The sequence below is a fragment of the Nerophis ophidion genome, linkage group LG13 (assembly GCF_033978795.1).
Source record: "Nerophis ophidion isolate RoL-2023_Sa linkage group LG13, RoL_Noph_v1.0, whole genome shotgun sequence".
In the NCBI taxonomy this organism is placed as follows: domain Eukaryota; kingdom Metazoa; phylum Chordata; class Actinopteri; order Syngnathiformes; family Syngnathidae; genus Nerophis; species Nerophis ophidion.
The window spans coordinates 33,491,674-33,500,499 of NC_084623.1; the positions used below are offsets into that span (position 1 = coordinate 33,491,674).

The 8,826-nt window shown below is 39.0% G+C and overlaps 1 long non-coding RNA gene across 2 annotated transcripts; it reads left to right on the forward strand.

Annotated features, from left to right (window-relative positions):
- Nucleotides 1-217: 217 nt before the first annotated feature.
- On the forward strand, nucleotides 218-2,908 carry LOC133564952 (uncharacterized). 2 transcript variants are annotated; one of them, XR_009809387.1, is made up of 5 exons: nucleotides 218-446; nucleotides 695-740; nucleotides 1,404-1,514; nucleotides 1,754-2,017; nucleotides 2,194-2,908. It is a non-coding gene; the product is annotated as an uncharacterized LOC133564952 (long non-coding RNA). The 2 variants fall into 2 exon arrangements; XR_009809386.1 differs by lacking the exons at nucleotides 218-446; nucleotides 695-740 and having other exon boundaries at nucleotides 1,020-1,514.
- The last annotated feature ends 5,918 nt before the right edge of the window (nucleotides 2,909-8,826 follow it).

Below are 8,826 nucleotides of genomic sequence, written 5' to 3' on the forward strand. Positions count from 1 at the left end.
ATGTGCACGCCAGCTTTCTGAGGGATCGCTTGTGCGCGCCAGTTTTCCGAGACTCTGTATTTAGTTAGCGCAGGCAGCATGAAGCAGGGCTTTTATTGTGAAGATAGGAAATGTGCAGTCGGCCTTTAGAGTTTTGACGGAAAGTACGGCGCGAGAGTCTGTTGAAATAAAAAGTGTTTCTCGCCTTCTTCTCGGTCATTTTTAATAATAATGATCTTGCAGCAGCCAGCGTCATCTCGCAAGACCGTGAATGTCATTTAAGTGACGTCTTGGTGAAGATTGATGATCACTAATTTTTAGGTCTATTTTTTTTAAAAGCCTGGCTGGAGATCGACTGACACACCCCCCGCGGTCGACTGGTAGCTCGCGATCGACGTAATGGGCACCCCTGCTGTAAAGGCTCCCCTCTCACTGGTTCATGTGGATACAAACCACAAATTAATCAGGTACACTGTCATTGTGAAAATTTGAAATGTAGTTTTTGACACCCACAACACATATCCAGTGTAGCTATTTTTTTTTTTAAATTAACAGATTAGATTACCACAATTATATTTGACCTGGTAAAATTACATTTGCACATATAATGTCAAAATGTATTCAAAATCACTCCTTGTGGATCTGTATTTTGTTTTTAATTTTTTAATATCTGAGGTTGAAATTATACAATTAATAATTTTTTTTTTCTTGTCAGATATGGTATTGTCCTCTTCGCCGGAATTGATGGATATTTACGAAAGGTAAACACTTATTCCAAGACAAACTCATTGTAGTATTACCATATTCCAATGTATCGGTTGGGGACATCTCTACGCTGCTGATCCGCCTCCGCTTGAGATGGTTTCCTGTGGACGGGACTCTCGCTGCTGTCTTGGATCCGCTTGAACTGAACTCTCGCGGCTGTGTTGGAGCCACTATGGATTGAACTTTCACAATATCATGTTAGACCCGCTCGACATCCATTGCTTTCGGTCCCCTAGAGGGGGGGGGGGGGGGGGGGGGGTTGCCCACATCTGAGGTCCTCTCCAAGGTTTCTCATAATCAGCATTGTCACTGGCGTCCCACTGGATGTGAATTCTCCCTGCCCACTGGGTGTGAGTTTTCCTTGCCCTTTTGTGGGTTCTTCCGAGGATGTTGTAGTCGTAATAATTTGTGCAGTCCTTTGAGACATTTGTGATTTGGGGCTATATAAATAAACATTGATTGATTGATTGATTGAGATAACGTACCTGAGTGCTGCTAACAATAACAAGGCAACAACTGCACTTGGCTTCTTCATGAGCTCTGTTGATGAATTTGGCTTTCCAGTAAGGTGAGAAAATGGCAAGATCCTCCAATATTCTATTTTGTTAGTCAAATGTTATTAACTGTAAACATTTTTCTTTGTTTCTGTCATTATTTAGAGTTCAAGGTGACCAAGCAGTTAAGAATGTTGCCATTGCTCACTGCATATTCACTGTTCACGGCTGTGGTAGAGGAAGCTTCATATCAGGAAAGAGCGTGCACAATCAAAGGTATGTCAAAATAAGCTGTATTGTTGTTTTGGATTTGAAAGTACCTTTTAGAGTTTGGTGCCCCACATCACAGCAAATGTTCCTATGGAAGTGATGCTCAAAAGTGCAGCCACTGCCCTTGTAAATTAGGATAATTCCAATGAAGGTGGTTATCCCAAAACATCAGCATACAAATGCCTTTTGTAATTGTGACTCGTTTATTTTTGTGTGATTTTTGTTGTTTGTTTTCCCTCTTGCAGGGTTGAGCCCTTGTGGCGTGACGTGTGGATGGCAGTAACAAGTGTATACTATGAGCTGCTTCACAGTCTTGAAGAAGATGAGCTGCTAGATCCCTCCATCAGTCTGCACTTTTTTGTGCCCAGTATGTATTTGTACCACGCCTCCGAATGGACCTCGACACTTTTACAGGTGCATGGGACAACCATCCTCTGCGAACTGAACAAAACCTGACTCCCAATCAGCTATGGACCCAGACTCCTGTGGCTGCTCCAGAGAGTCTAGAGGTAAAAGCTCAACAAAGTTAAATCCAAGCACAATATTACATGACAGATGTGACAAATATAGCTAAAATGATAGGAATGGGCCCCAAAAAATTTCACAGCACTGTATTCACAATTTTGCTAAGCTTGATTGTTCTGTGAAGTACACTAAAGGTTAGAACAATATTTCTTATTTATAGGGTATGCAAACTGTCCCGGGCAGGAACCTGGACAGTTTGGGTGAAGCGTCCACAGGTGTAGTTCTCCCACCAGTCCATTGCCCTCTGGGACCACAGGCGATGGCAGGATTGATGGCAGCCATCAATCCTATTACTCCCTCCCAGGACAATGGAAGAGACATTTACAAGGCTACAGTGGACTATGTAATGTTTCAGTTTTAAGAAACGGGTTTGTGCAGAGTTGGTGACTCCCAGAATAGACTTGCAGACCTGCAGACCTGGCTAACTTACAGTGGTAGACCATGGGTGGTCAGGAAACATGTCCTCTACACTCAGCTGAAATCTATCTCTGAACTCAGTGTATGTCTTCCATATTATACAGCAGGAAGAGTCCTTAGAACATTTATTAAAAGATAACTTGTAATGTAATGAACTCTGTGATATTTTTGTAACATTTACAGGAAAATGTGAATTGTTAACTGAAGACACTTTTAAACATGCCTTTGTTTTTGAAAATGCATAATACATTTCTTTCTTTTTTGGCTGTACTGTTTTCCTTAAATCATTATGTTCATCTTAAGTAGTGTGACAGCAGCTAATACACACACCATAACAGTGTATTTTACCCAAGTCCAAAGTGGATTCAGTAATGGTACCCACTATAATGTGCCATGAAGTTTGTGTGCATCAAAAATAATCAATTTGTTATATACATGAATAAATTACGATGTAAGTATTTGTATGTTCCTCTTTTCTTTCCTGATGGTCTGAACACCTAGATTCTCACAGTGCACATTCTGACATTCTGTGGCACCCTTAACATTTCAGGAGTCGGTATTCTTTTCACAAGTGAATTTTATTCATTTGTTCATTTGGCCGCCTCATTTTTTTTTTTTAACATAGATACGTAACTACTAATTTACGTTTTACACATTTTAGGTAAAGACATTAACTTTGCTGGCATTGGTGAAACCCGTCACTAAACACCTGGACCACATTGGACCAGGCCAGATCATAATCCAATGTACGTAGAATTCTCAAATCTGGATTAAATTGTCCCACAGAGGCTTTTTTTATGGGTCACAATCACAGTGGCAGGAAGGCAGATTCAGGTAAAACATAAGGGCTGCAGCTTTACTCCTTACAAAACTAAGTTCATTCTGGCATGCTATTGATGCATTAAGACATAATTCATTTAATTGTATATTAATAGAAAATCTGAATTAAATCCCTTTTTGTAAGGTATGTCAAGGAGACAATGCAAAACAGGTCTACAGTGTCAACTCTGTGGAGTGGCAGGAGAACACAATCAGGGTCTGGAATAATGGCAGATGTTAGTAAAAAACCATGGATGTATTAGGTCCATGGTAAAAACGCATTAGTAGCACATGGGCTAAAATACTTATATGGTTCGAACTTTGACCTCCTCTTGACTGACAAGTAAACCAAACATGCCTCCTTGTGGTCTAAATGTAATATCACATACCAGTAATAAATGAAATCATGTATAAACATGACCTTTAACTGTATTTTTTAATACTAATATACTTAAACTATCTGAAATAACCTATAAATAAATAATGATTTCTAAGTAAATAAAATAGACTTGATGTAAAACCAAACACTACATATCATTGTCAGCACACACTGGTTTGTGTTCTTAGCATCAGGGTGACCAATGAGCCACAGGAAGCTCATCACATCTCTGTGCTCTTCTGCGATTTATATCTGTAGGAAAGCCTTAGTGATGTCTGCCATGTCTGCCATGAATGCAATGGACATATGCAATGCAGCATATTAGGTTGAACAAGATAAATTACACTCATAATCTGAAACAATGTTTGAAATTACATATCTTCACAAACCAAAACGACAGGTCAGATCATTTATTGAAGGAGACCTTGTATTTAACGATGTTGAACTTTTACAGCAAATTGCTCACTGTTCATTGAATAAACTTTAAATCATCCATGCAAGTGATCATATTGAAAAGGAATAACACAGAAACTAACTGCAGTGGTACAGTAGTCAACCTAGTACACAATAGGTGGTCAGACAGTTCACTTATTGAAGGGGACCTTGTAATTAATTATGCTGTGATGTTGAACTTTTACAGCAAATTGTTCACTGAATAAACATTTAAATCATCCATGCAATTCTAGGTGTTAATATTGCAAAGGCATAATACAGACCCCAATTAATTTACAGTGGTACAGGAGTAGTCAACCTAGTAAACAATAGGTGGTCAGGAAACATGGCCTCTACACCCGACTGAACTCTCTACCCATTCTGATTGCAACAGTCATTACATCTCTGAATTCAGTGTATGTCTTCATATGTGCAACAGGAAGAGTTATTGTATTTGTACAGGCACTTACAAGAGAGAAACAAATGACATGACCAGGCATTTTTTCTTTGCACTGGTGGTCAAATTTCACTTTTAATTTAAAAGTTGCCTGATCGGATGGAAGAAGGGGTTTGTGCCCTTGTGCAGTTATCCATTGCATCGCTAATGGGATGGACAGTCTCAAGTGTCTCTGTTGTTCCAGACTCCAGTTCCTGTCTTCATTCTGAGATTGTATGGCTTCTTCGGATACCTTTTTGGGAGGCTCACACACTTCTTGGGATACCTTACTGGGAGGCTCACACACTTCTTGCACTGTAAACCTGAATAAGTTCAGAATACTCAAAACTTTTGTGGAAACCGATTACCTCAAAGTTTTTGAGTACGTAAATTAGAATATTCAAGTAAGTTTGTACTTACATATTTTAACATTATTTACACTCAAATATTACTTATAAAAAAAAGTGTGAGTGTACTGTACTTAAAACATTTGTTTTAATTTGTATATACGTTTTAATCTTTTTGTAATGACTTGTTATGATATTGTACGTAATTGATCAACATATTCAAACTAAAAAAATATACTGGTTAGTAACCAAAAAGATAATTTTACAAAGCTCATAAACTACTATTTTTTTAAGTTCAGAATACTCAAACTTCTTCACACAAAAATGTAGAATATTTCAATGTTTTTATTAAGATTTTATTCTTTTTCTCCAAACCACTTTGGTCACGGCAACAGAGCTGTAAGTATACAAACACCACATACAAGCATCTGTATGTTAACCATGGACATCCAACTTGTAAAACCAGGCCAGTAAAACCAGGCCAACAAATGCACAATCTGAAAATGTGAACACACCCCTTTGGTTGAAGGATACCTTGCATGTCATGAACCGTCAACATATACATCCACACATACATTACATAAAAACAGATTTGTATGGTTATGTATAAATCACTGCAAATGTTTAAATGTTTGTATAAAAGCATTGGGAACTTGTGCTCAGTGTAAAGGTATGGCCTTTCAAAACAGCATCTTCAAGGCTTTTTTTTTTACATCTATGGCCATTCAAGGAAATAAATAATTTGAAATGAATAAGAAATAAATTAAATAAATAACCAAAAAGTAAATATCAGGATATCAGATATCAAGTCATTGCACATGAATACAAAATAAATTAAATAAATAACCAAAAAGTAAATATCAGGATATCAGATATCAAGTCTTTGCACATGAATAAAAAATACATCAAATAAATAACCAAAAAGGAAATGTATAGATTTAAAATCTATGCCTTTTGAAAAGAGAGGCCAACAAAAACTCTGTTTCTCCAGGTAAACAATCAGACACACCCTTTTGGTGCATTATTTTTGTCCTGCACTCACCCTGGTGCATTTTTGGAAGTTAGTGTATATCTGCATAAGCAGAAAAAAAACTGTTTAATAACCCTCTTGTTGTCCTCCTGGGTCAAGAAAGGAAGGAAAGAAAGATGGAGGAAGGGAACAGATTAGATCATGGCAGGAAGAAGATTGTAGGGAAAGAAGGGAGGAAAGAAGTGAAAAGGATGGTGCAAAGAAAGAAGGGAGAAAGGAAGGAAAGAAGTCAGGGCAAAGTAAACAGATTGGGTCAAGGAAGGAAGAAGAAAAAAGATATAGGGAAAGAAGGGAGGGAGGAAAGAAAAAAGAAAGAAAGCAAAGAGAACAGATTGGGTCTCGGAAGGAAGAAGGAAAGGAAATGATGGTGGAAGAGAGGAGAAAGGAGGGAAAGAAGGACCATTCGAAACAGGAGGACAACAGGCACATTTCAAATCAATGTAACAACAAACATGCTACATCATACAGGTAACGTCTACACTGTAAGCAGGTCATTTTGCAAAGAGAGCAGAGCAGGTTTCAGGGGTACACCATCATCCAACCCCATTAGAACCTTTTGTAAGAAAGTGAAGGTGCCAACGAGCTTCTTTGGGTAGTCGAGATGTAACACATACACCAGCCCAAACAGTAACACATATGCATCGGCAAACGTGGCAATGTCCCTCATGATGAATTCATCTTCCGCCACAATGGCTGTGGATACGGGACTGAAGTGAACGGGAGATGCACTTCTTTCTTTGATCATCGTGACAATACCAATGGGTGTGTCCCCGATGTCTGGCTCCTCTGATTCCTCAGTCTGGAAAATGCAAAAGTACACTGGTAACTATTTCTGAATACTTATATAGCTGCCCATTCAAAAAATAAGTATACAACTAAGTACTGCACAATAACAACAAAGATAAGCCCTTTGAGACACTTGATTTAGGGCTATATAAGTAAACATTGATTGATTGATTGATAAGTTAACCCCCTCCACTACTCTTCTCCCCCCCAATTAAGGTTGAGTGGCTCAACTAGAAAATTTCCCCTCAGATATTTTGAGAAATCCCTTGGACCTCTGCTGGGGATGCCATCTTACCTGTGTGTGAGTGTGAGTGAGTGAGTGAGTGAGCAGAAAAAGAGGAGTGAGTATGTGATAGTAAGAAAAAGAAGCCTTAGGGCCCTACTTACAACACCAAGGCAGTCCAAAAGAGCTACAATGGTAAAAGGTGATTAATGATGAGATCTTTTATATAAATATATTAAGACTTACGTTCCAAGTCTTGAAAAACTGTGTGTCCTCTTCCCGCAGGTATACTGAGAGAGCACGAAGGGTCACAGTGTGTTTCATGTTGATATGCACATCCTGTGTGGATAAACAAAGACACATGAGAAAAAAAACAGGGGCCCTTTGCTGCCGACAAAGTATGACTTACTGTACTAAATATGTACATGTTACAGGATAACTAATTGATTTAAAGTTAAAAGTGAAGGACTGCCCCTTTTATAGTAGTAGTAAATAGTAATGAAGTGGTAGTAAATGCTGACAATCCTGGGAGCCAGCTGTTCCATGTGGATAAAATTTAGACAAAGTCCATTTTAGCTTTTTTTCAACTCACCTCAGTTTCATAATACTGTAGGATCTCGCAGTGCTCCTGCCACCCTTCCAGTACGAGCTGCCTTCTGTCTGTAAAGTTCTATGAGCTGTGAAATGTGGCGATCTAGTTCAGAATAAAACTGGTTCCGTAAATTTACATTGGTGATCCTGTGGAACTCAGCACAGACCTACAAAATAACATGGACACACAAAGTATGTGAAAAACAGTACAATACCAAAGGGAAAGACATCATAGTCACATTTGATGGGTGCACTATCTTTTTAAAATGAATAGCCAGTACAATAAAAATAGTTGAAGATGAGCAGAAAACACTTTGAGTCTGTGTATTATTGTTTTTGTTATTATTATTTTTACCTGTGATTGGACCTGAAGGGCAGGTCATCTCTCCAGAAAGTCCTTCACCAATGGGTCTCCCTGAACAATTTCCTGACGACGAAGTGCAAAGGTTATCTGCATGAGTTTCTCTATTGATTGTAGGTTTCTGTCATCTCTATTCTCATTTCCTCCAAACTGTCCTTGTTTTGTCCTCTTGGGAAGTTTGGGAGAAAGTTTGCTTCAGCCCTTCTGGCTTTTTTAATGTTCGAGTGGGGATGTGCTTTCTCGGGATTATTCCTGCTTCTTTTCCCTGTATTTACGGACACCTCCTTGCATCCAGCTCTTGCCAGCCTACTACGGTAATTTCCAATTTTAAATTTCAGGCTAATTTTCCATCCGTACCACCCACACGCAGACCCCGGCTCTTTCAGACATGGGTGAGCGTTAATCAGGGCTTCAGCTGCAATCCCTACATCCCTGTCGCTTGGGTACGGTTTAAAAGAGTACATTAAGGAGGCCATGTTCTCTAGAATGTTGTGTTTTTGTGCTCTGCTTGATTTTAGAGTCTTTCCAGAGCTCTCAAAAACACTGTTCCCCTCTTGCAAGACATGTTCAACTTCATACGAAATAGTTGGGACAGGGAAGACATCAGGCCATATTTTTTGCCGTTGGCTTACAGGCAGGTAAGGCAGGATATCTGTGTCCGAACTACCACATGAACTTGGGTCACTTTCTGATCTAACAACTCTAAGCGTGCCCTTCTCTGGCAGGTCTTCTACATCAACCAAACAGCAGAACTCTCCTCCAAAGTCCGGATCCTCATACTGTAACGTGAATTCAAATACCAGCCTTGGCTTAACTTTGTCTTTCAAGATGTTGATGAGCTCATCAACTGATGTTGGCCTTTCATTCAAAGTCACTTTCACAGCCACATCAGTAGCTATGTAGACACGAAGAATCATGAGAGAGAACAGTTATCAAATTTTCTAGGGAATGAAACAACACAACTTGGTCTAA